Below are 15,921 nucleotides of genomic sequence, written 5' to 3' on the forward strand. Positions count from 1 at the left end.
AGTGGACTTTCTATCATCAAGGCTTGAAGCCCAATCAACATCAGAATAGACTGATATGGTAAGATGTAGATCAGAATTGATGGTAAGTCCAAGCTGAGTTGTTCCAGCTAGGTAGCGAAGCACTCTTTTAACAGCTGACCAATGCACATCAGTGGGGGCTTGGAGAAATTGGCTTAACTTGTTGACAATGAATGTTATATCTGGCCGGGTATTAGTTAGGTACTGAAGGGCACCAACTGTGTTGCGGTAGAGAAAAGGATCAGAGAGGGGTTTGCCCATATTGATTGATAGCAGAGTGCCAGGGGCAGCAGAGTGCCAGGGGCAGCAGAAGTTGGACAAGGCTTGACATGCTGGAGGTTTAGCTTGGCTAACAGATCAGTGATGTACTGAGCTTGATGGAGGTGAAGGCCAGATGGTGTATAGTAGATTTGAATACCAAGGAATTTACTGAGTGTGCCTAGGTCTTTAAGGGAGAATTGTTTATGGAAGGTGGAAACAAGCTGATCAATATGAGTTGGATCACTGCCTGTAAGGATAAGATCATCCACATATACAAGAAGCATTGTAATGGAGAATGTAGTGCGCATGTAGTATAAAGAGGTGTCAAGTGAACTTACTTTAAAGCCGGTTCGACAGAGGAAGCCTTTGAGTTCATCATTCCAAGCTCGAGGGGCTTGCTTAAGGCCATAGATAGCTCGATTGAGCTTGCAGACATGGTGGGGGTGGGTTGTACTTTCAAAACCAGGGGGTTGAGACATGTAGACAGTCTCTTTACGTGTGCCATTAAGGAAGGCATTATTCAAGTCTATTTGACGAAGTGGCTAGCCATTTGATATTGCCAATGTAAGGATATTCTGATGGTAGGGGGCTTGACAACAAGGCTGAAGGTGTCGAAGTAGTCAAAACCAGGGTGTTGGTGAAAGCCTTTGGCAACAAGGTGTGATTTATACCGCTGAATAGATCCTTTAGCATCACATTTTAAACAGTAAACACATTTACAGCCAACAACAGTGGTGTCAGGGGTAGGAGGGACCAAAGTCTAAGTGTTTGTGCACTGCAGGGCTGTAAGTTCTTCATGGCCTCTGTCCATTGTGGAACTAACAGGGCTTGAGAGATAGTGTGTGGTTCAACTTGAGTAAGATCAGTGACAAACTCAGCAGACCAAACTTTAGGCTTGAAAACATCAGCCTTGCCCCTAGTGATCATATGATGAGTGCCTATCAGTGGCTGAGCAAGGGGTGGTTGATGTTGTAAGGAGAAATGTGAAGAAGAATGTGTTGGAGGTGATGCTATAGGGGGACTAGGTGAATAGGGTGAGATCTGATGTGGTGATACTTGAGGAGAGCCTGCAGAGGGCAAGGATGGACTGGAATGAGGGGTAGTAGAAGTTAAGGAGAGATCAGGGCAGTGACTTAGGACTTGGGGTGTATGAAGAGAGTTGGCTACAAGTGAGTGACAAGGTGGGGGCAAATTTATGGATGGTAGGGGGAACCAGGTAGTGATTGGAGGAGCTGAGCTGAAAGTTCTTGAGGATTGATCACTTCCAAAGCCAGTTTGTAAAGGAAAATCTTCTTCATTAAATATGATATGGCATGAGATAATAAGCTTTCCATCATTAGTGAGACAGCAGTAGCCCTTGTGCATGGGTGAGAAACCAAGGTACACACACCGTTTACTATGAAAGTCAAACTTGTGAGCCTAATAGGGTCGGAGATTTGGATAGTAGGCACAACCAAACACCTTGACAGAAGATAGGTCCAACTTGCTGCCAAGTAAAGCCTCCATTGGACTGATATCCTGAAACAAAAGAAGGAAAAGTATTAATAAGGAGGACAACACTTTGAAAAGCATACCACCACAGATGCAGAGGCATCTTAGCTTGAGCAAGAAGAGTTAAGCTTGTCTCAACAATGTGCCTATGTTTACGCTCAACACGACAATTTTGAGCTGATGTGTAGGGGCAAGACATGTGTATGTGGATTCTTAGCTGAGTACACATACGAGCAATAGGTTAACACTCTCTTCCTCCATCCATTTGTAAGGTACCAAGGGTTTTATTGAACTGTGTGCGAACAAGGGCTTGGAAACATTGGAAAGTAGCTGTAGTATCACTCTTTTGTTTAAGAGGGTAGAGCCAAGTGTATCTACTGAAGTCATCCACAAATATGATATAATATCTATATCCATCTGCTGATAGTATTGGGGCTGGTCCCCAGAGATCAATATGAACCAATTCAAATGGTTGTTTAGCACAAGAAATAGAATAAGAAAAAGGTAGGTTATGTGACTTCCCAAATTGACAGACTTCACAAAAAAACTTTTCATTAACAACTGTTTTTAGATTACATGCACTAATCAGTTTAGACAAAATTTTAGGGGATGGATGGCCTAAACGCCTATGGAGAAGTAACTTGGAGACAGTAGTGCTGGTTATAAGGGCAGAATGTGAAGAAGACTGATTGGACCAAGTTGTCAAGCTAGCACTTGAGGTTTCTGATGTAGGAGGTGCATTATTTATTAGCTGGTTGACGCTGTTCAACATGTAGAGTCCATCTTTAAGCCGTCCGGTCAGAAGTGCCACCCTCGAGTCCTTGTCCTTAACCACACAGAAATTAGCATGAAATTCAACCACAATATTATTATCATTGGCTAATTTGGATACATTGACTAGATTTTTGGTAATTACAGGCACATATAATATGTTTAGTAGAGACAGAACACCATTCTTAGTATGCAGATTGGAGTGTCCAGACCGAGATATAGTAAGGGGAGAGCCATTACCAACAACAACTTTATCAGTAACTGTGTAGCTTGAGAAGGATTGGAGGAAGGTGGGGCTGCTAGTGACATGAGTTGAAGCTCCACTATCAATATACCAATTGGGGTCAGCGACTGTCTCAGGGGAGGCAGCTGTCGAGTGAGCAAGTAAGGCCGAGGTTTGCTGTTCTTAATGTCTGTTGGATGGGAGCTGAGTGGATTCAACTCGAGTGTGTGTCTGTCGAGGATTGTTGAATTCCTTATTGTATCTGAAGTAGCAAATATCAGCAGTATGGCCTATTTTTCCAGAGGTTTGGCAGGTAGGCCTGGTTGTAGAAGCATTGTTCCATCGGCCATGCCCTCTGTTTCTTCCCCCTCCACCTCTGTAGTCTGAGGATTGGTTGTTCCCATAGGAGTTTTGATAGGGATTTGGTGGAGTGTTGGGACTGTTTTGCACTACATTAACTGAGGGTGAAATTTGAGGAGATGGACACATTTGTCATACCGGTGATACCAGTTTTGATGGCCAGCTGATATTCAAGTCTCTTCTCATAAGATAGCAAGTCAGATTGAAGATCAGACCACCTGGTTGTGTCTTTACTTTGCACTGTTACAACAACCGGATTGTATTCTTCATCAAGGCCAGCCAACACTTGGGATATGAGGTCAGGAGGAGACACTGGTGAACCTGCAAGAGCAAGATTGTTAGCATACTTCTTCATCAAGGTTAGATACTCACTCATCTTCAGGGCTGCCTTGCGAGTTTGTTGGAACATCCTCTTGAAGTAGTTAGTTTCAGCCCTCGACTGAACTCCAACAAGTTCTTTGACTCTTCCCACAGCTCCTTTGACGTTTGATGCCCCATGACTTGTGTGCAATGTCTTGGTTCATAGAATTGTAGAGCCAACCTAAGAGCAGTTGGTCAACAGCTATCCAAGCTTCATAGGCTGGATTAGGTTACAAGTTAGTCCCTGCTGAAGTTATAGGGCTTGGATCAGCACTTGAGCTTTCACCTGAATGCTCATCTGTTTGTCTGACTATGAAATGTCTGGGGCAGGGGTTTTCTCCGGTTAAGAAGCCTTCCAATCAGTAGCTTCTGAGTATTGGCCAAGCTAAGTTTTGCCAAAGGAGAAAATTAGACCTATCTATCTTTATGGACGTCACCTGATTTAGTAGCTGATTGAGAGGTGGACTTGTGATGTTTCCATTGTTGATGATTCCAGGAATGGTAGGCAGAGAGGTAGTAGGTGGATTTACCATTTTTGGATCGTTTGTTGCTTATCAAAAGCTGAAGGCTCTGATACCAAGTCAGAAAGCTTGAAAATGAGGAGTAAGGGAGAGACAAAGAGACTGATATGGCCGAGAAGGTACTGTATTCTTCTTCTCTTTTCAATATATCTGTATATTTTTTCTTCTTCTTCTTCTATATCCTTACAGAAAGAATGAATGGTAAATTTATACACCAAATGAATATATAAAACGACAAAGAAGGAAAAGGAATCTATTGAAAACTAATTTTGTCCTTTTGGTATGTAGGTGAAGGAGCATCAGTTGGTTGCACCAGAATTTGTTGAGGGGAGAGAGAGTCCACGATGGCTGCTGTGTCAGCTCCATGTTGGCCTTCTTTATTTTCCATTGGAGCTGATGTGTTATCCTTGTTTGTAATCTCTAAACTAAATAGAATGAAATATTCCTTTTTAAATGACTATTGTTAACCATGCATTATTCTCGAAACCAAATTTATTTCACTAATAAATTCAAATATTTTGTCATAATTAAAAAAAAATTGATTAACAATAATATTTCTTTTTTAAACGGGAGTAGTACTGCACCGCTCAACAAATTGGACAGCCCAAAAATTGTCAACTACCCATCAAGTTTTTTTTTACACTGTTTACTTTACAGAAAAGAAAAGAAAAAAAAAATCGTCTAAAATTTAATTATACAAATAAATATAGAATATCTTTTAACTGTTCATAGAGTGTATGAGTATCGTTCTCTTTCGAATAAAAAAAAGTGTTATTATTAGCTTTCTGAGAGTAAAAATGAATGAGAAAATGGTAAAGAAGATTTGAGAGAAAATTATGTATTTAGACTCTTTATTTATTTAATAGAAAGGGAAAATAGAGAGAATGTCAAAGAGAGAGCAAGAATCCAGCTGTAAAGTTTGGAAGATTTATTACAGAACATGAGATTACCTGAACAAAGCCATAAACTGAAATCGGTATGCTAAGATTCCGGCGGTTAAATCTCACGCGTTGGACAGAGACAATTTCCCCCCATTATTTTATTTAATTAATCAAACACCAACAAGAACAAAACAACTTAGTCAAGAATTTAATTTGTCGCATATTAATCACAACATTAATAAAGTTTTGTTCGCCTGAAAATTGCACCGCCCATAGCACAACCTCATCCGCCATTGTGTCAACACACATAACCACAGAATAAAATCTCCAAAAATATAAAGATCGCCAATATCGGAATAATAATGCCAGAACGGAGACTGGGATTTTATTCCGGCAAACGTGTGAACCCTCATGTCGTCTTGTAATTAAAACTCGTACGTGCGATTGGCGTGTCTGTCTGTGTGTGGGAGTAGAGCAAGTTTCTTTTTTCTTTTGTTAAGGTTGTGCTGGGGGCACGTGTCGGGTTTAGGGAGGGTGTCCAATTATGTGGAGCCATTATAATGTTGGAAATTATGATAGATTAATAAGGATTGGGTTGCTTTTTGCCGTGTTTCAAAAGCTGTAAGAATTACGTTTGAATTGAAACACGCAGCTGCCTGCTTGCCTGCAGTGTGTGTTAAAATTATTGGCAGTGTTTATGACCCACTTTGCCCTTTGTTACGCTAATTGAATTCTTCGGATTATTAATTCATAACTCTTGCGATCTGTATGCTTTCGCTTTCACAAACACTTCATTTCCAACTTTATTATTGATTTGTTTTTTTTATTTTTTTAAACTTATAATATGTAATAAAGAGGTTGTGCAACAACAACTTTCACAGATTGGTTGTATCTTTTTCGATAATCATCACTATAATATGATTGAGCTGTATTTGTCTCCTTTTTATGTTGTCCTCTTCATTTTTTTTTAAATTATCAGTCCACTACACACCAATCAGTAGTCCTATTGAGTTACATGTTAACTTGGTTTATTTCTTTTTATTTGTATGTTTCTATTGCATTTACTTGAGCTTTCTATTGTATTTAGCTAGTAAGGAGACTCGATGGAACTACAGATCATGGGCTCCAACGATCCGAAACTAATAAGTCAAATTCTTTAACCTAGTTAATCAACATCCGTTAACTAACAGGAATGTCCATTATAGCCTGTAGTTGCACTCCCCCCACTGTAGATATATTTTGTGTCCGTTTGATATAACCGTCATCAATAAATTTATCCTTCACAAGTTGTTTCGTAATCTCAGCTAGGTCAATTATCGTTTTACCTTTGAGTTATATATTTTCTCCTTAAGTACCATTGTCCCTCTCATGAACAATTGATTTAGGATCTTAATCACTAAATCCATTCGCTCTCAGGCCAGCGAGAGGATAGGGCCCCTTGTTCTAGATCCAAGATCAGCCCTTAAGGGAACAACCTTTCTACTATCCCTAAAATGGATAGGAGTGAATTCTATCTTGCAAATTCTATATCCCCAGCTATCTACCCAATCTTATCCCTGAAATAAGAGACATATTGAGTAGCGTTGCTGAGCTTACCCTCACCTATGCAGATCAAGGGACAATTTCGAATAAACGGGAGTTCATAGACAGCTTAGGATTCAAATCAAGTTATCTAGGTTATCAAGAAGTGAAATTAATCAGTGTTAACAGTAAACGGTGTTAATACATAACAATAATTATTTCATGGTCAGTGTTATACAATCTCATCAAGAACACCCATGTTCATATGTCTCTACATGAACAAACTGATCACATCGTTTATGATACTTTATAACATTTGTAACAATCATAAAGCAGGCCGTATTCAATAGTATCTCTAGAAATAGGTACCTAACCTAATCCAAGTACTATAGACTGTTTAGGTTATTTTATCCGAACTTGATCCAGTTTATGTCTCCACATAAAGTCCAAGTATTCATAACAATAGTTAAAGGTTTGTATTTTATTAGATTTAGAGTTATTAAACAACCAATTCATTTTCATTTAACAATATTTGTCTGAATAAATTTCATATATGTTAACTGTTTACAAACTACGAGTTTTAGGACATATAATCCAACAATATCAAACATAGCATATAATCTATAGTTTAATATTGTATCCAATACAACATAACAACAATATTGTGCTCAGACGCTATTTGTCTCACGATAACGTCTCCTCTTAGCATGATCTCTCTGATCAGATAATATTTGCGCTCAATATTTCTTCCGTGCTTATGGCTTCTAGGTTATTTGGAGTTTGCTACTGGCCCATTGTTATCACAATACAAAGTGATTGACAGATGCATGTCTAGAATAACTTCCAGATCAGTTAGAAACTTCCTAAGCCATACTATTTCCTTGGCTGCTTCACATGCAACAATAGATTCTGCTTCCATTGTGGAGTTTACAATGCAGCTCCGCTCAATACTTCTCTATACGGTTGCTCCTCCATTTAGAGTAAACACCGATCCCAAAGTAGATTTCCTAGAGTCTATATCAGTCTGAAAATCAAAGTCAGTATATCCTATAAGGATCAAATCTTTATTTTTATATACGAGCACGTAGTTCCTCGTTCCCCTAAGATACTTGAGGACATTCTTAACAACAATCCAATGTGCAAACTAGGATTGGACTGATACCTACTACCAATCCCTACTGCAAAGCATATGTTTGGTCGAGTACATAGCATTGCATATATTAGACTTCCAACTGCTGATGCATAGGAAACCCATCTCATATCCCCAACTTTTTTAGGTGTCTTAGGACATTGTTACTTTGACAAATGTATTCCATTCCTAAAAGGTAAAAGACCTCTTTTGGAATCCTGCATCTTAAACTTAGACAACACCTTGTCTACATAAGATGTTTGAGACATAGCCAACGTTTTGTTCTTTTGGTTTTGAACTATTTGAATCCTAAGAACATATTGCGCCTCTCCCAGATCTTTCATCTGAAATTGGGTTGCTAGCCAATTTTTTATGTCAGTAAGGTATCCTATATTATTCCCAATAAGTAGGATATCATATACATACAAAACTAGAAATGCTACAGTGGAGTTGATGATCTTTTTGTATACACGCGATTCATTAACGTTCTGTTCAAAGCCATAAGATTTGACTACAATATCAAATAATATATTCCAGGATCTAGATGCTTATATCCATAAATAGATCTCTTCAGTTTGAAAACTTTTTACTCCTAACCCTGTTCAATGAACCCTTCTAGTTGGACCATATAAATATTCTCTTCAAGATTGCCATTTAGAAAGGCAGTCTTAACATTCATTTGCCAAATTTCATAATTATAAAAAGTGGCATTGGACAAGAGTATCCTAATTGATTTAATCATAACAATAGGTGAGAAGCTTTCTTCATAGGCTATCCTCTCAACCTGGGTATAACCCTTTTGATGGAACATAAAGAACAACATGCACAGTGGAAACAAGGATCGATAACGTTCTTATTACATAAAACTAAGAATAAGATTGCATAAAGGGTTAGAAAATACAGCTTTTGTAGAATCCACCACAATCTTCCTCTCCGTGCCGGATCAACACCACCAATGGTAAATTTTCGCTATGGTCCAGTTGAAGAACACGGTGTTGGGACCGTTTTGTTAGTGAAGACAAGGGAATTTCATTCTAGAAAAGTGGAGAGTAAAGAGATTTTGGTGGAAGAGTCAAGTAAAAAGTTAAAGAAGCATAAGTTTTTCCACATTTCAAAAACCAAACTATTTAAAGAAAAATTACATGCAAAATTCTATTTTGCATGTCTTCCACCTCAAAATCCAATAGCATGTCTTCCACCTCAAAATTCAAGCTTTGGAAGTGACACTTCAAAGTCCACTTAATTAGTGGGAAAATTCAACAATTGAATTTTTCCACTAACTAATTTAAAAAAATAAATATATCAATTTTTTTATGAAAAACATTTTCATATTTAGAAAATATTTAAAACAAATTTAATATCACATATTAAATTGTTTTTGACACCTAACTTTGATTAAGTTTAAAAAAAACTTTCATGCTAATATTCAAGAATACTCTAAAAAATAATTAATTAATAAATAAATTATTTAATTGTAAATTATATCTCATATAAAATATAATTTTTCCTAAAGCCCGAATTTAAACATTTCAAGTTCTTACTTCATCTAGTTCTTCAATTTTGTCTGTAGTGAGCTAGCAAGTAAACCTGATGGACCTACAGATCATGGGCTCCAACGATCCGAGACTAACTGGTTAAACTCTTTAATCTAGTTAATCAACATTCATTAACTAATAAGACTGTCCACTATAGCATGTAGTTGCACTCTTCTCACTGTAAATATATTATGTGTCCATTTGATAAAACCATGATAAGTAAGTCAACCCTTCACTGGTTGTTTGTAATAACGGCTGGGTCATAAGCTGTTTTACCCCCAAGATTACATCTTACTCTTTAAGTCCCACTAATCCTCTAATGAACAATTGGTTTGTGATCCAATCACTACACCGAGTCCCTCTTGGGCTAATGAGAGGGTGGGGCCCCTTGTTTAAGACTCGAAGTCAACGCTTAAAGGAACAACCTCTCTACTATCCCTAAAAGTGGGTAAGAGTGAATTCCATCTTGCATTTTATGTCCCCAGCTATCTACCTGGTCTTACCCCTGAAATAGGAGGCTTATTGAGCCGGCGTTGTTGAGCCAACCCTCACCTATGCAAATTTAAGGATAATCCCGAATAAACAGGAGTTTATAGTTAGCTCAAGATTAAGGTCAAGTTACTTAGGTCATCACTTTGAAATAGTCGGTCTTAAACAGTAAACAATGTTATAAAGTAAGTGTGACTTAATTCTTGGTCCGATCTTATGCAAACTCATTGCATAAGATGCCCTCGTTCCTCATGTCAATACAATACATTAAAGAATCAGGATCACTTTGTTTGTAGCACTTTACAACAAATTGTAACAAATACAGAATGGGCGCATCCGATGTATAGGTGTTTAAACCAGTTTTAAACCTCACACCGTTCACGTAAGTGCATAAAATCAGTTAATAATGCTCAATATTTTGGTCATAATCCCCAGGTAGGAAGTGTTACGTAAACCGTCAACTTAAGTACCCCCAGCCTTAGACAGGTTTATGAACCGATTTGAGTTTGTAACCAAATTTTATAAGGTAATAATCCATTTTAACAGTTAATACTAAATGTTCACTTAAGTGAGCATGTTGTGTGTCTTTGTTATGGATTTTTAAGTCTAATTTCTTTTTATAACAACTTACAAAATTAGACATGCTAAACATCCACAACATTCATCAAAGGCATTCAATATAACATTTATATTAAAAGAAACCCTATACATGCATACTATATATTATAACAATTTATAACATACTTTCAATGCATGTAACATGCTTCCTACAGTGGGATTTTAAATCTATATGACATACTATATGCACATACAAGATTTATTTATGCACATACAAGATTTATTTATGCACACACAAGATTTATTTAATTATAATATACATCACATGCATAAACAATTAAACACATACTGATACGGTTTTTAGTTTTGGCATTTTTTAAGTAAACAAAAGCCTAAGTATTACAAAAAAATAGGTAACAGCTCCAAACCCCTTCTTGACCACTCGAACAACTCCAAATCGGACCCAAATGGCTTGAACCAAATGTGAACCACCTAAATCGGACCAATCAAAATAATTTTAAAAGAGAACCGGGCCAAGTTTGAAGAAAACTGATTAAACTAGTCAATCCTCAACAACCCGATTCAAGAATCTCGCTTAAAATCAACCTCTCACTCTTAACTCAAAATCTCGCTCAAACTTGATTCAAAATTTCGCTTGAATTTGATCTCTCACTAGAAATTCCATTAGAATCTTGCTCGAACTAGAAATCTCGCTCAAACTTGATTCAAAATCTTGCTTGAACTTGAAATCTTGCTCGAAAATTCCATCAGAATCTCATTTGAAATGAAATCTCACTGGAATTGGGAGTAGCGTTACAACGCTTAAGGGCAGTGTCGCAATGCTACCTGATGTAATTCTTGAAGGATCTCTACACGAAGAGCATCCACGAGCACATTCGGATCTTTCCGATTTCATTGTGACCGAAAAACAACATATACATTCTAACAGATAGTTATGCAAATTAACACTAATTAACGACATGCTTCAAACAATAAAAATATAAGGGAAAGAGTTCTCATACCAGTTTAAGACTCTCTTCAAATGTCGAACTCAAAAGCAGCAGAAGCACCTCTGTGCGAACTCTATCGCCAAGCAAACCAGTCGGCTGCAGCAGCACGATCGTCTACACGAACGACAACAACTCGAACAAGCACGAACAAGTAAACAGCGAGGACGACACCACCAATTGGAGCCCTTGGTATTCTCGAAGTGAGAATCCAAAGTGTGGTCTTTGGTCAATTTGGTAGAGGTCGGAGAAAAGACAAATCGTGTAGACGATAAGCAAGTGGGAGAGAAAGAGATATCATATAGCAAGGTGTTTATCATTTAGAAGAAGCTACATGATCATGTAGGTTTTACTAAGCGACCATTTAATAAAAGGTAAATGATAGTTTAGAAAACGCAGCACGCTATGCGATCGTTTAGGAAAACTAAGTGATTGTTTAAGAATAGGCGTGCGATCGTTTAGGCGCTGGTGTGCGTTCGTTTAGACGATGAACAATTATCGTATAGGCTCTCAAACTAGACGATCGTTTACATTTCCAAACCGATTGTAAGTTTTTTGAACTTTTTGCAAAATGAAACACATTTTCATTTTATTCTTCGATTACAATAACCGAATTCGGATTCTCCTACTAACGCACGACCGAGAAAAGTTTTCGGCCAATTATCATATAATTAACCAATTTAATAATTAATGAATATAATCATATTATATTCTTATCCTATAGTTTGATATCACATATCTATTGTAGTAATTTCTCTTCCACTTGATATAAATCATATTTATATCTAATTTCCTCCAAAATAATGTATCTCATACATTTAGTCAATTATATTATATATAATCGAACTCCCTCTTGTCAATTTGAACATTTCAAACTGACCCAAACATTGATTCTCGACTTTATCCAAGCTATCTAGGGGACCTAATGGATCTGTGGCTCAAAGCTCCAACGGTAGTGAATAGCTGACTAAACTCTTTAGCCACGAGATCTACCATCCGTTAACTACCAAGCATTCCACTAAAGACCAACAACTGAATTTTTCTTACCACAGATATATTTCTATGTCCATCGGATATAACCAATCATGAGTACGATGATCCTTCACAGATGCTCGTAAGTACAGCTGGGCCAATTTACCGTTTTGCCCTTGTAGTTACATCTCACTCCTTAAGTACCACTAATTCCTCTAATGAACAATACAACATAGTCCAACTATGTGTGAACACTTCTTGGGCCAAGAGAAGGTATGTGGCACCACATCGTTCAAGCCTTGGAATAAGCCCTAAAGGGAGCTATCTATCTACTTGCTCCTACTTCGGGGAATGAGTGAATTTCATCTTTGTAGATGAGTTCCCATCTCCCAAATCAGAAGAATCCCCAAGATGGTAGGTTTGAATCAACGACCTGACCACTCGCACCCATACAAATCCAAGGACCGCCCTCAATGGAAGAAGTTCCCAACTCACTCAGGATTGAGGTCATGTTACCTATGGTCATCCTAGTGAAGTGAAGTCTCTGTCATGAACGATGTTATATAACGAGACGTTAACACATCGTGGTTAGGTCTTATACAAAATCATTGTATAGGACGCCCCCACTTGCATGTCCTCTACACGAATGATCAGGATCAGACAATCTGTGACAAGTTACAACACTTGCAACTACTCCACAAAGCGAGCCGCATTCGTAACGTTACCAGGATAAGGTTTCCCACCTATATCCATATACTACAGACCATTTTGGTCATCACTCAAGACATGATCCACTTATATGTCACCACATACATGCTTAAGTTACATACAGATAACTAGGGATTTTATGTTTATTGGTTTGTGGTAAAGCAAATAAAACATACAACTGAGCAAAATCAAAATGTGAAGTAAATGTTATATATTATACAATACAAGCGTTCGTACAAACAGATTACAAACTAAACGACACTAGACTTTAGGGCATCAACCCCAACAGTTCTCGCTCTCGCCGAATTTGAACAGAAATCTTCTTGGAACTTTGTACAGTGTTGCAATGCTCAAGGGTAGCGTTGCAATGCTCAAGGGCAGCGTTGCAACACTTAGCTCGACCTTCTTTACTTCCTTCTTTAATTACATCCTAATTTCAACTTCTAATGACTCCGTATGAATTATAGACTCTTAAATACACATTAAGGCCCATTAAACAAGAGCCAATTACAAGAGAAACAACATAATTGAAAGCATTTAAATGCCAAAACACTGAAAAAACCATATCAGTATACTATTTCATGCAGTTCATGAAAAAACACCCACCAAACTCAAATTAACAATAGTTAAGCGCTTAAATCATGCCCTGAAACCAATTAAAGAAGTAATAAAATATGCAACAAAAGACTTCAGAGTCAATAGGAAATTAAACTATATTTAATTTGAGTTTTAAGCATGTTGTTCATATGATATTCATAAGAGGGTTTGAATCATATATTACCTTTGAAGATTTCCTCCACGAATTATGCTGAAATCCACAAAGATAGAACTTGAATCTTTAAGGGGACTACATACGAGATCTTCTCCACTATGCTCAAGCTGAAATGTGTGGTGGAAACACTTAAATCAAGTTGAATTGATGCAGAACAAGTAAGGGATGTGTAGAGTTTTCAGGTTTTCACTTCAGCAAGTAAAACTCAGATTGCTTAATGATCTTCATGCATGAAGCTTCTATATATAGGTAGAATTCATGCAAATATGTAGGGTTGCATGGAGGGCAGCTTCTCCTTGGAGATCATCACAAAATGAAATTGGAATTTAGTGATAATTCATCAATTTGATTCATAATACTACTTATGAATCATGTTCTTCTCTATCACGAGAAGGCGGAGCCCCGATTATTCAAGACCTGGAATCAGCACTTAAGAGAACAACCTATCTCCTAACCCTAAAACAAGTAGGAGTGAATTCCATCTTGTAGGGCTACGTCCCCAACTATCCATCTGGTCTTATCCCCAAAATGGAAGGCTTATTGAGCAGTGCTGTTAGACTACTCTTACTCATGCAGATCAAAGGATAATCTTGAATAAATAGGAGTTCATAGCTAGCTCAGGATTAAGATTGAGTTATCCTAGGTTACTTTAGATGAAATAGTCAGTTTTAACAATAAACGGTCGTTATAAAGAAAAGTGATTATTTCGTAGTCCAGTCTATATGCAAACTCATTGCATAGGATGCCCTCACTCACATGTCTCTATATGAATTATCTGTGGATCAAATCATTTGTATTACTTATACAAAATGGGTCGCATCTAATAGTGTTACCAGGATGAGATACCCAACTTCATCCATATACTTATAGACCATTTAGACTATATACTATTAACTTGATCTTGTTTATGTCACCACATAAAGTTAAAGTATTCATACTATAGCCATGGATATGTTTATTGGATTTTCATAATAGAATGCAAAATCAACAACTTTATTGAATAAAATAATCGATAATATTTTATTGATAAATAGAATGTTTAACACAGAATTTACGAACTGCGAGTCCTAGAACTCGCAGTTCATGTTAAATATTCTATTTATCAATAATAATAAGTTGTTGATTTTGCATACTATTATGAAAATCCAATAAACATATCCATGGCTATAGTCTGAATACTTGAACTTTATGTGGTGACATAAACAGGATCAAGTTAACAGTATATAGCCTAAATGGTCTAATAAGTATATGGATGAAGTTGGATATCTCATCCTGGTAACACTATTGGATGCGGCCCACTCTGTAGTTGTTACAAGAAGTTGTAAAGTGCTACAAATGATGTGATTCACAGATCATTCATGTTGAGACATGTGAGTGGGGGCATCCTATGCAATGAGTTTGCATATAGACTGGACCACGAAAATAGTCTCTTTTCTTTATAATGACCGTTTACTGTTAAAACTGACTATTTCATTATTAAGTAACCTAGGTTAACTCGTTCTTAATCTTGAGCTAACTATGAACTCTTGTTTGTTCGGGATTAGCCTTTGATCTGCATGGGTGAGAGTAGCCCAACAATACTGCTCAATAAGCCTTCTATTTTGGGGATAAAACCAGATGAATAACTGGGGACATAAGGCTGCAAGATGGAATTCACTCCTACCCCATTTAGGGTTAGTAGATATGTTGTTCTCTTAAGTACTGATTCCAAGTCTTGAACAATCGGGGCCCGCCTTCTCACGATAGAGAAAGAACTTGATTTGTAGGTATTATGAATAAAAAATTGTTCATTAGAGGGTCAGTAGGAACTTAAGGAATGAGATGTACTCACAGGGGTAAAACGGTGATCTTGACCCAGCTATGATTACGAACAACCTGTGAAGGATCGACTTACTGATTATAGTTATATTAAGTGGACGTGATATATCTACAGTGAGGAAAGTTCAACTATGGGCTATACTGGAGTGACCCATTAGTTAACGAATGGGGGTTAATTCGATAAAATGTGTTTATCCAGAGCCCATAATCTGTTGGTCCACGAGGTCCCCCTATTAGCTCGTAAATGGATTAGCTTTAAAGTAGCATGATAAGTTAATTTGAAACGTTCAAATTAGAATAAAACGAAATAGGAGAATTTATATTTAAATATGATTTAAATATATGAAAGTGGATTTGTGTAAAAATTAATTTAATATTTAATATTAAATAGAATTATTTAAATGATTATTTAAATAATTATTAATTAATTTTATTAGAAAATAAATTTATGAAATTAATTTTATAAAATTAATAATATTTTTCAGTTTCATTTGATGAAAATAGAAAAATTGGAAAAATTGCACAA

Source organism: Benincasa hispida, chromosome 9 (genome assembly GCF_027475165.1).
Source record: "Benincasa hispida cultivar pf3 chromosome 9, pf3_genome.v1.1, whole genome shotgun sequence".
Taxonomy (NCBI): Eukaryota; Viridiplantae; Streptophyta; class Magnoliopsida; order Cucurbitales; family Cucurbitaceae; genus Benincasa; species Benincasa hispida.